The sequence below is a fragment of the Arachis ipaensis genome, chromosome B7 (genome assembly GCF_059453495.1).
Source record: "Arachis ipaensis isolate K30076 ecotype BB chromosome B7, ASM5945349v1, whole genome shotgun sequence".
In the NCBI taxonomy this organism is placed as follows: domain Eukaryota; kingdom Viridiplantae; phylum Streptophyta; class Magnoliopsida; order Fabales; family Fabaceae; genus Arachis; species Arachis ipaensis.
Genome location: NC_142442.1, coordinates 77915697 through 77923445, shown reverse-complemented (window position 1 = coordinate 77923445; position 7749 = coordinate 77915697). Strand labels below are relative to the sequence as shown.

At 39.4% G+C, this 7749-nt stretch overlaps 1 non-coding gene across 1 annotated transcript; it reads right to left on the bottom strand.

Moving 5' to 3' along the window:
- Positions 1-3519: 3519 nt before the first annotated feature.
- On the bottom strand, positions 3520-3623 carry LOC148553064 (small nucleolar RNA R71). Its single transcript, XR_015892856.1, has one exon. It is a non-coding gene; the product is annotated as a small nucleolar RNA R71 (small nucleolar RNA).
- Positions 3624-7749: the final 4126 nt, after the last annotated feature.

The window sequence follows — 7749 nt, the reverse complement described above, 5'->3', positions numbered from 1 at the left end:
GTCATCCTTTTTGGAGGGAAATATTGATTCAGGAATTTGTCTGATAACTGTTTCCATGTTCTTATGCTTGCTGTGGGTTGGTTATTTAACCACCTCTTAGCTTGATCTTTTACAGCAAACAGAAACAGTAACAGCCTGTATACATCCTGATCTACCTCTTTGTCATGCACTGTGTCAGCAATTTGCAAGAACTACGCCAGAAACTCAGTAGGTTCTTCTTGTGGAAGACCGGAATACTGGCAATTTTGCTGCACCATGACAATGAGTTGAGGATTTAGCTCAAAACTGCTTACTTTGATGGGAGGTATACATATACTACTCCCGTATGCAACAATAATGGGGTTGGCATATGACCCCAGAGTCCTTCTGGACTGTTCATTTCCACTTAAGTCCATGATGGATAAAGGGAGATGATGTGAATTGCAAGTAAAATATATTTTTATTTTTATTTATTTAATTAAAAATAACCGAATAAAAAAAGAAAATAAAATGAAATAAAATAAAGTAAAATAATTAGAAAATAAAGTATAGATTTCGAAAATTAAAAGAAAAGGAAAATAAAGAGAAATTTGAATGTTAAATTGACTAATTAATTGAAAAGATTTGAAAATTTTTGAATATGATTTTCAAAAAAGATTTGAATTTTGAATTTTTAAAACTAAGATAAGATAAAATAGAAAGTTTTAAAATAAAAATCTGAATTTTTTAAGGAAAATTTCGAAAATCAATTAGAATAAAGAGGAAAAATATTTTTGAATTTAATGAAGAAAGAGAAAAACAGTAAAAACGACACCAAACTTAAATATTTAGATCGAAACAAAGGAAACAAACAGGAAACTTTGAATATCACGATGAACGCTAAGAACAACTTTTGAAAAATTTTTAAGAAAATAGAAACACAAAGGACACCAAACTTAAAATATGAAACTAAACTCAAACAGAAAAACTCAATTATTAGTTAATAAAAATTTTCGAAAAAAATTGAAAAAGAAAATAAGGATTTTAAAAAAAATTTCAACCAAAAACAATAATAGAAGACTCTAAACTAAAAAAAAAATTTTCCTAATCTAAGCAACAAAATAAACCGTCAGTTGTCCAAACTCAAACAATCCCCGGCAACGGCGCCAAAAACTTGGTGCACGAATTGTAAATCACACTTTTCACAACTCGTACCACTAACCAGCAAGTGCACTGGGTCGTCCAAGTAATACCTTACGTGAGTAAGGGTCGATCCCACGGAGATTGTTGGCTTGAAGCAAGCTATGGTTATTTTGTAATTCTTAGTCAGGAAATCAATAGTAAAAATGGTTGGGTTTATGAGAAGTGATTAACATAAAATAAATAATACTCGTTATGCAGTAATGGAGAACATATTGAGGTTTTAGAGATGCTCTGTCTTCTGAATCTCTGCTTTCCTACTGTCTTCTTCTTCATGCACGCAAGGCTCCTTCCATGGCAAGCTGTATGTTGGTGGATTTTCGTTGTCAATGGCTACCATCCGTCCTCTCAGTGAAAATGATCCAAATGTGTTGTCACCGCATGGCTAATCATATGTCGGTTCTCACTCATGTTGGAATATGATCCATTGATCCTTTTGCGTCTGTCACTACGCCTAGCACTCGTAAGTTTGAAGCTCGTCACAGTCATCGCATCCCAAATCCTACTCGGAATACCACAGATAAGGTTTAGACTTTCCGAATCTCAGGAATGGCCGCCAATAATTCTAGCCTATACCACGAAGACTCTGATCTCACGGATTCGAATGCTCTGTTGTCAGGAGATGCAATCAAACACGTGAACCAGGAATCAAAGAGATACACACTCAATCTAAGGTAGAACAGAAGTGGTTGTCAGGCACGCGTTCATAGGTTGAGAATGGTGATGAGTGTCACTGATAATCACATTCATCATGGTTAAGTACGAGCGAGTATCTTAGAACAGAAACAAGCGTGATTGAATAGAAAACAGAAGTAATTGCATTAATCCATCGAGACACAGCAGAGCTCCTCACCCCCAACCATGGAGTTTAGAGACTCATGCCGTAGAGGATACAAAATTCAGATGTGAAATTTCATGAGGTTCATAGTAAGTCTCTAAAAGTTATTTTTATACTAAACTAGTAGCCAGGGTTACAGAAAATAAGTAACTAAGTGCAGATAGTACAGAAATCCACTTTCGGGGCCCACTTGGTGTGTGCTTGGACTGAGCATTGAGCTTTACACGTGTAGAGGCTTCTCTTGGGGTTAAACACCAGGTTGCAGCCTGTTTGTGGCTTTTAACTCTGGTTTGTAACCTGTTTCTGGCGTTTAACTTCAGAATAGGGCAGGAAGTTGGCGTTTGAATGCCAGTTTGCATCATCAAAAATTGGGCAAAGTATGAACTATTATATATTGCTAGAAAGCCCTAGATGTCTACTTTCCAACGCAATTGAGAGCGCGCCATTTGAGTTTCTGTAGCTCTAGAAAATCCATTTCGAGTGCAGAGAGGTCAGAATCCAACAGCATCTGAAGTCCTTTTTCAGCCTCTGAATCAGATTTTGCCCAGGTCCCTCAATTTTAGCCAGAAAATACCTGAAATCATAGAAAAATACATAAACTCATAGTAAAGTCCAGAAATGTAAATTTTGCTTGAAAACTAATAAAAACATAGTAAAAACTAATTAAATTATACTAAAAACTACCTAAAAATAATGCCAAAAAGCGTATAAATCATCCGCTCATCAGTTAATTAGCTTTTAATTTCTTTCTTGTTTTTGAAATTAAATAAATAAATAAAATAAAAACAAAAATATTTTAATTCTAGTTTCTCTTTTTACTTCTTAATTTTTGAATTCTTCTATCCTTTCATTCGAATTCTTCATCTCATTCTTCTACCCTCATTTTTCTTTCTTCTTCACATCTCACATGGAGCTCTCTATTCTTTGACATAGAAACTTCCATTCTCTTTCTTTTTGTTTTATTTTTCTTGTTTATGAGCAAGAACAGGGATAAAGAACCTCTCTTTGATTCTGATCCTGAACCTGAGAGGACCCTAAGGAAGCATTTATAACAAGTTAAAGCCCAACACTCTGGAAGAGACCTCACAAAACTTTTCTAACAAGAAACAGAAAATACAAGCATGCCAGCCGAACAGAATAATGGAGGAAATGCAAGGAAGGTTCTTTGTGACGTCACTGCACCCACTTTTGACTTCTATGGAAGAAGTATCTCTATACTTGCCATTAGAGCAAATAACTTTGAACTTAAGCCTTAGTTAGTCTCTCTAATGCAACAGAATTGTAAATTTCATGGACTTCCACTAGAAGATCCACATCAATTCTTATCTGAATTCTTGCAAATCTGTGATACTGTTAAGACCAATGGAGTGGATCCTGAGGTCTACAGACTTATGCTTTTCTTCTTTGCTCTCAAAGACAGAGCTATAATATGGTTGGATTCTCAACCTAAGGAAAGCCTAGACTCTTGGGAAAAGTTGGTAAATGCTTTCTTGGCCAAGTTCTTTCCACCTCAAAAGATGAGTAAGCTCAGGGTGGAAGTACAAACTTTCAGACAAAAAGAGGGTGAATCCTTCTATGAAGCTTGGGAAAGATACAAGCAACTGATCAGGAAATGTCCTCCTGACATGCTCTCAGAATGGTCTATCCTAGGAATCTTCTATGATGGTCTATCTGAGATGTCCAAGATGTCTTTTGACCATTCTGCTGATGGATCACTCCACTTGAAGAAAATGCCTACAGAGGTGCAGAAACCCATAGAAATAGTTGCAAACAACCAATTCATGTACATTTCTGAGAGAAACCCTATGAGCAATGGGGTTGCTCAGAAAAAAGGAGTCCTGGAAGTTGACACTCTGAATGCCATACTGGCTCAGAACAAGATCTTGACCCAACAGGTCAATATGATCTCTCAGCATCTGATTGGATCACATGCTACAACTAGCAGCACTCAGGACACCTCCTATGATGGAGATGCCTATGATCCAGATCAACCCATGATCAAATAGGTGAATTTCATAGGAGAACCCTATGGAAACACCTACAATTTCTCATGGAGGAATCATTCTGACCTTTCTTGGAAGGATCAACAGAAGCCTCAGCAAGGCTTCAACAATAATCAAGGTGGAAAAACTCAGAATAGGTTCAACAACAGACCACCATTCACATCTTCTCAACAACAGATGGAGACTTCTAAGCAAAGCCTTTCTGACTTAGCAATCATAGTCTCTGAACTCTCTAAGACCATTCACAATTTTATAACAGAGACTAAATCCTCCATCAAAAATCTGGAGGTACAAGTTGGTCAGCTTAGCAAGAGAATTCCTGATACCCATCCTAACACTCTTCCTAGTAACACTAAAGTGAACCCAAGAGAAAAGTGCAAGGCCATCACTGTAGAAGTTGAGGCCGAACCTGAAGGGGATGATCTGGCGTTGAACGCCAGTAAGGAAGACATCACTGGATGTTCAATGCCCACAAAAGCACCATCACTGGCGTTGAACGCCAGTAAGGAAGGCCTTACTGGGCGTTCAACGCCCAAAGAGGTACACAAGCTGGCGTTGAACGCCAGTAATAGGGTAGCTAGGCATTTAATGCCCTCTCAAGAGTTCTCTATTGAAAAATTGAAGGCAACTAAGGCTCCTGAGGAGGCTATAGAAGTTCCCTTGAATGCGTTGTTACAATTCATGGATTATGAGGATCACTCCTCCTCTGATGAGGAAGAGGAAATCAGGGAAGAGGAAGTTACTCATTACCTAGGAGTCCTCATGAAGCTAAATGCCAAGTTGTTTGGCACAGAGACATTGGAGGAAAAACCTCCCGTGCTAACCAAGGAACTCAATGCATTGGTTCAACAGAAACTACCTCAGAAGCTGCCAAACCCCGGACATTTCCTAATTCCTTGCACCATAGGCACCATCACCTTTGAGAAGGCTCTGGGGAGGAAGAGGATGAATCCATCATCCTTGGAAGATCCTTCCTAACCACTCCAATGCCATCATTGATGTGGCAAAGAGAGAGCTGATTATATAGTTATGGGAGGATCACATCTTGCTTAAGATGCCTAACCCTAATTGTACCTCGGACAAAAGAGAGACAGTTGTACAACACTTAGTATTCCAACCCTCTCTCTCAGTGTAGAGCTATACAGAACCCCCAGACACCAACTCTAAGTTTGGTGTTGGGTAGCCATTATCAAGCACTGAAAATAAAGATACTAAGAAGGAAGTACCTAAAGGATGGAGGGATAAAAAGATCCCTACTGAAGGCCTCTCACCTGGCATGAGAGTGGTCTTCACTGACAATTCAGTGATTCCACATATAGTGAACAAGATCCTGTCTCTAGAGCATGTGGAGCTCATCCATGAGAGCACAGACAAGAAGTTTACTGTACGGGGCAAAATTCTGAGCCCCTATCCATCTATGTAAGGAGCTAACCGTCAAGTTAGTGACGTTAAAGAAGCGCTTGTTGGGAGGCAACCCATCAATAATTAATGTTTTCTTGTTTTTCTTTAAGTTTATTTAAGTTATGTCAGTTTAATTTTCATATTTGTTTAAGTTTGTGATCATGTGGAGTAGTTAGAACAGAAATAGAAATAGTCAGAGTTAGAAAAAGAACACCTTGGAGCAGGAACTTTACTGGCGTTGAACGCCAGATAAGGAGGCCAGAGTGGGCGTTCAACACTCATCAGGAGTAGCATTGCTGCCAGGGAGCATGAAGCTTGCATTGAATGCCAGCCAGGGAGAAGATACTGGGCGTTTAACTCCCCGAAAGAGGCAGAGACCTGGCGTTGAACGCCAAGAAGGAGCACCCTAATGGGCGTTCAACGCCCTATAAGAAGCACATAGCTGACGTTTAACGCCAGCCAGGAGTAGAAGCTGGGCGTTCAATGCCCATAAGGGTGCAGAGAATTCGAATTCCCTAGTCTCCCAGGACCAGTGGGTCCCACAAAATCTCCACTTACCCCACCTTCTTATCTCTTTTACTTTCACTCTTCCCCACATACTCTTCCCTATAAACCCTAAACCAATCACATCCATAACTCCCACCAACCCCCACCCACTTCAGATTCAAAATTTCTCACCCAATTCCCACCCATTCATTTGAACTCTACCTTATCCCAACCCTATAAATACCCATTCTTTCTACCCTTCATACACACACCATTCATACACTTAAGCCCCACTTGGCCGAATCCTCCTTTCTCCCTTCATCTCTTATATTCTCTTTTTCTTCTACTCTTTTCTTCATATTTTGCTCGAGGATGAGCAAATCTTTTAAGTTTGGTGTTGGAAAAGCCTTGCTTTTTGCTTTCCATTCACACTTATGGCACCCAAAGTAGGAGAATCCTCCAGAAAAGCAAAGGGAAAGCTATTGCTTCCACCTCTGAACCTTGGAAGATGGGGAGATTCATCACCAAAGCTCATTAAGACCACTTCTATGAAGTAGTGGCAAAGAAAAGGGTGATTTCTAAAGTCCCTTTTAGGCTAAAAAAGAATAAGTACCTAGAGATCCAAAGAGAAATCCAGAGGAGAGGTTGGGAAGTCCTAACCAATCCTATTCCAGAAGTTGGAATCTTGATGGTACAAGAGTTCTATGTCAATGCATGGTTCATTAAAAACCATGACACAAGTGTGAACCTACATCCAAAAAATTGGAGCACCATTGTCCGAGGGCGACCCTTGGATTTCAGCCCAGAAAGTGTAAGCTTGGCGCTCCATTTGCAAATGATACAAGGAGACCCACATCCTTACACTAGGAGAGTCAATTTTGATCAGAGGCTGGACCAAGTCCTTTCAGACATATGTGCGGAAGGAGCTCAGTGGAAGAGGGATACTCAAGGCAAGCCTGTCCAACTGAGAAGGCTTGACCTCAAGCCCATAGCTAGAGGATGGTTGAAATTCATCCAATGCTCTATCATCCCAACTAGCAATCGGTCAGAAGTGACCATTGACAGAGCCATCATGATTCATTGCATCATGATTGGAAATAAGGTGAAGGTACATGAGGTGATACCTCAGGAATTGTACAACAAAGCTGAAAAGCCTTCCACCTTAGCAAGGTTGGCATTCCCCCACCTTATATGTCATCTATGCAATTTAGCAGAAATTTTCATAGAAGGAGACATCCCCATTGAGGAGGACAAGCCCATCACTAGAAGAGGATGGAGTAAACTAGAGAGCCTACACATGCACCTCAATAAGAGCATGTGGAGCTTCCTCAATAAGACATCATTGAGATGCCTAAAGGGATGTATTTTCCTCTCCAAGGTTATTGGGACCAGGTGCACACTTCTCTGGGAGAATTAAGCTCCAACATGGACTAACTGAGGATGGGACATCAAGAGCATTCCACCATCTTCTATGAAATAAGAAAAGACCAAAGGGCCATGAGAGAAGATCAAAGAGCCATGAGGGAAGAACAACAGAGGCAGGGGCATGACATAGAAGAAATCAAGCACTCCATTGGATCCTCTAGAAGGAGTAGTAGCCGTCATCACTAAGGTGGATTCATTCTTTTTATCCCCTGTTATTTATGTTATTTTTCTGTTTTCCTTGTATTTTGTTTCATTGTTTGTTTCTAGTGCATGATCATCTTTATTTATTTCTTAAAGCTATGAAATATTCCACATATACATCACCTTGCTTAAAAGAAAATTTTAATTGAAAAAGAAAGTGAGATACTTGAATTTCGAGTTATATATTAAGAATAGTTCAATTATTTGATGTGGTGGCATTGCTTTTGCTTTCTGAAT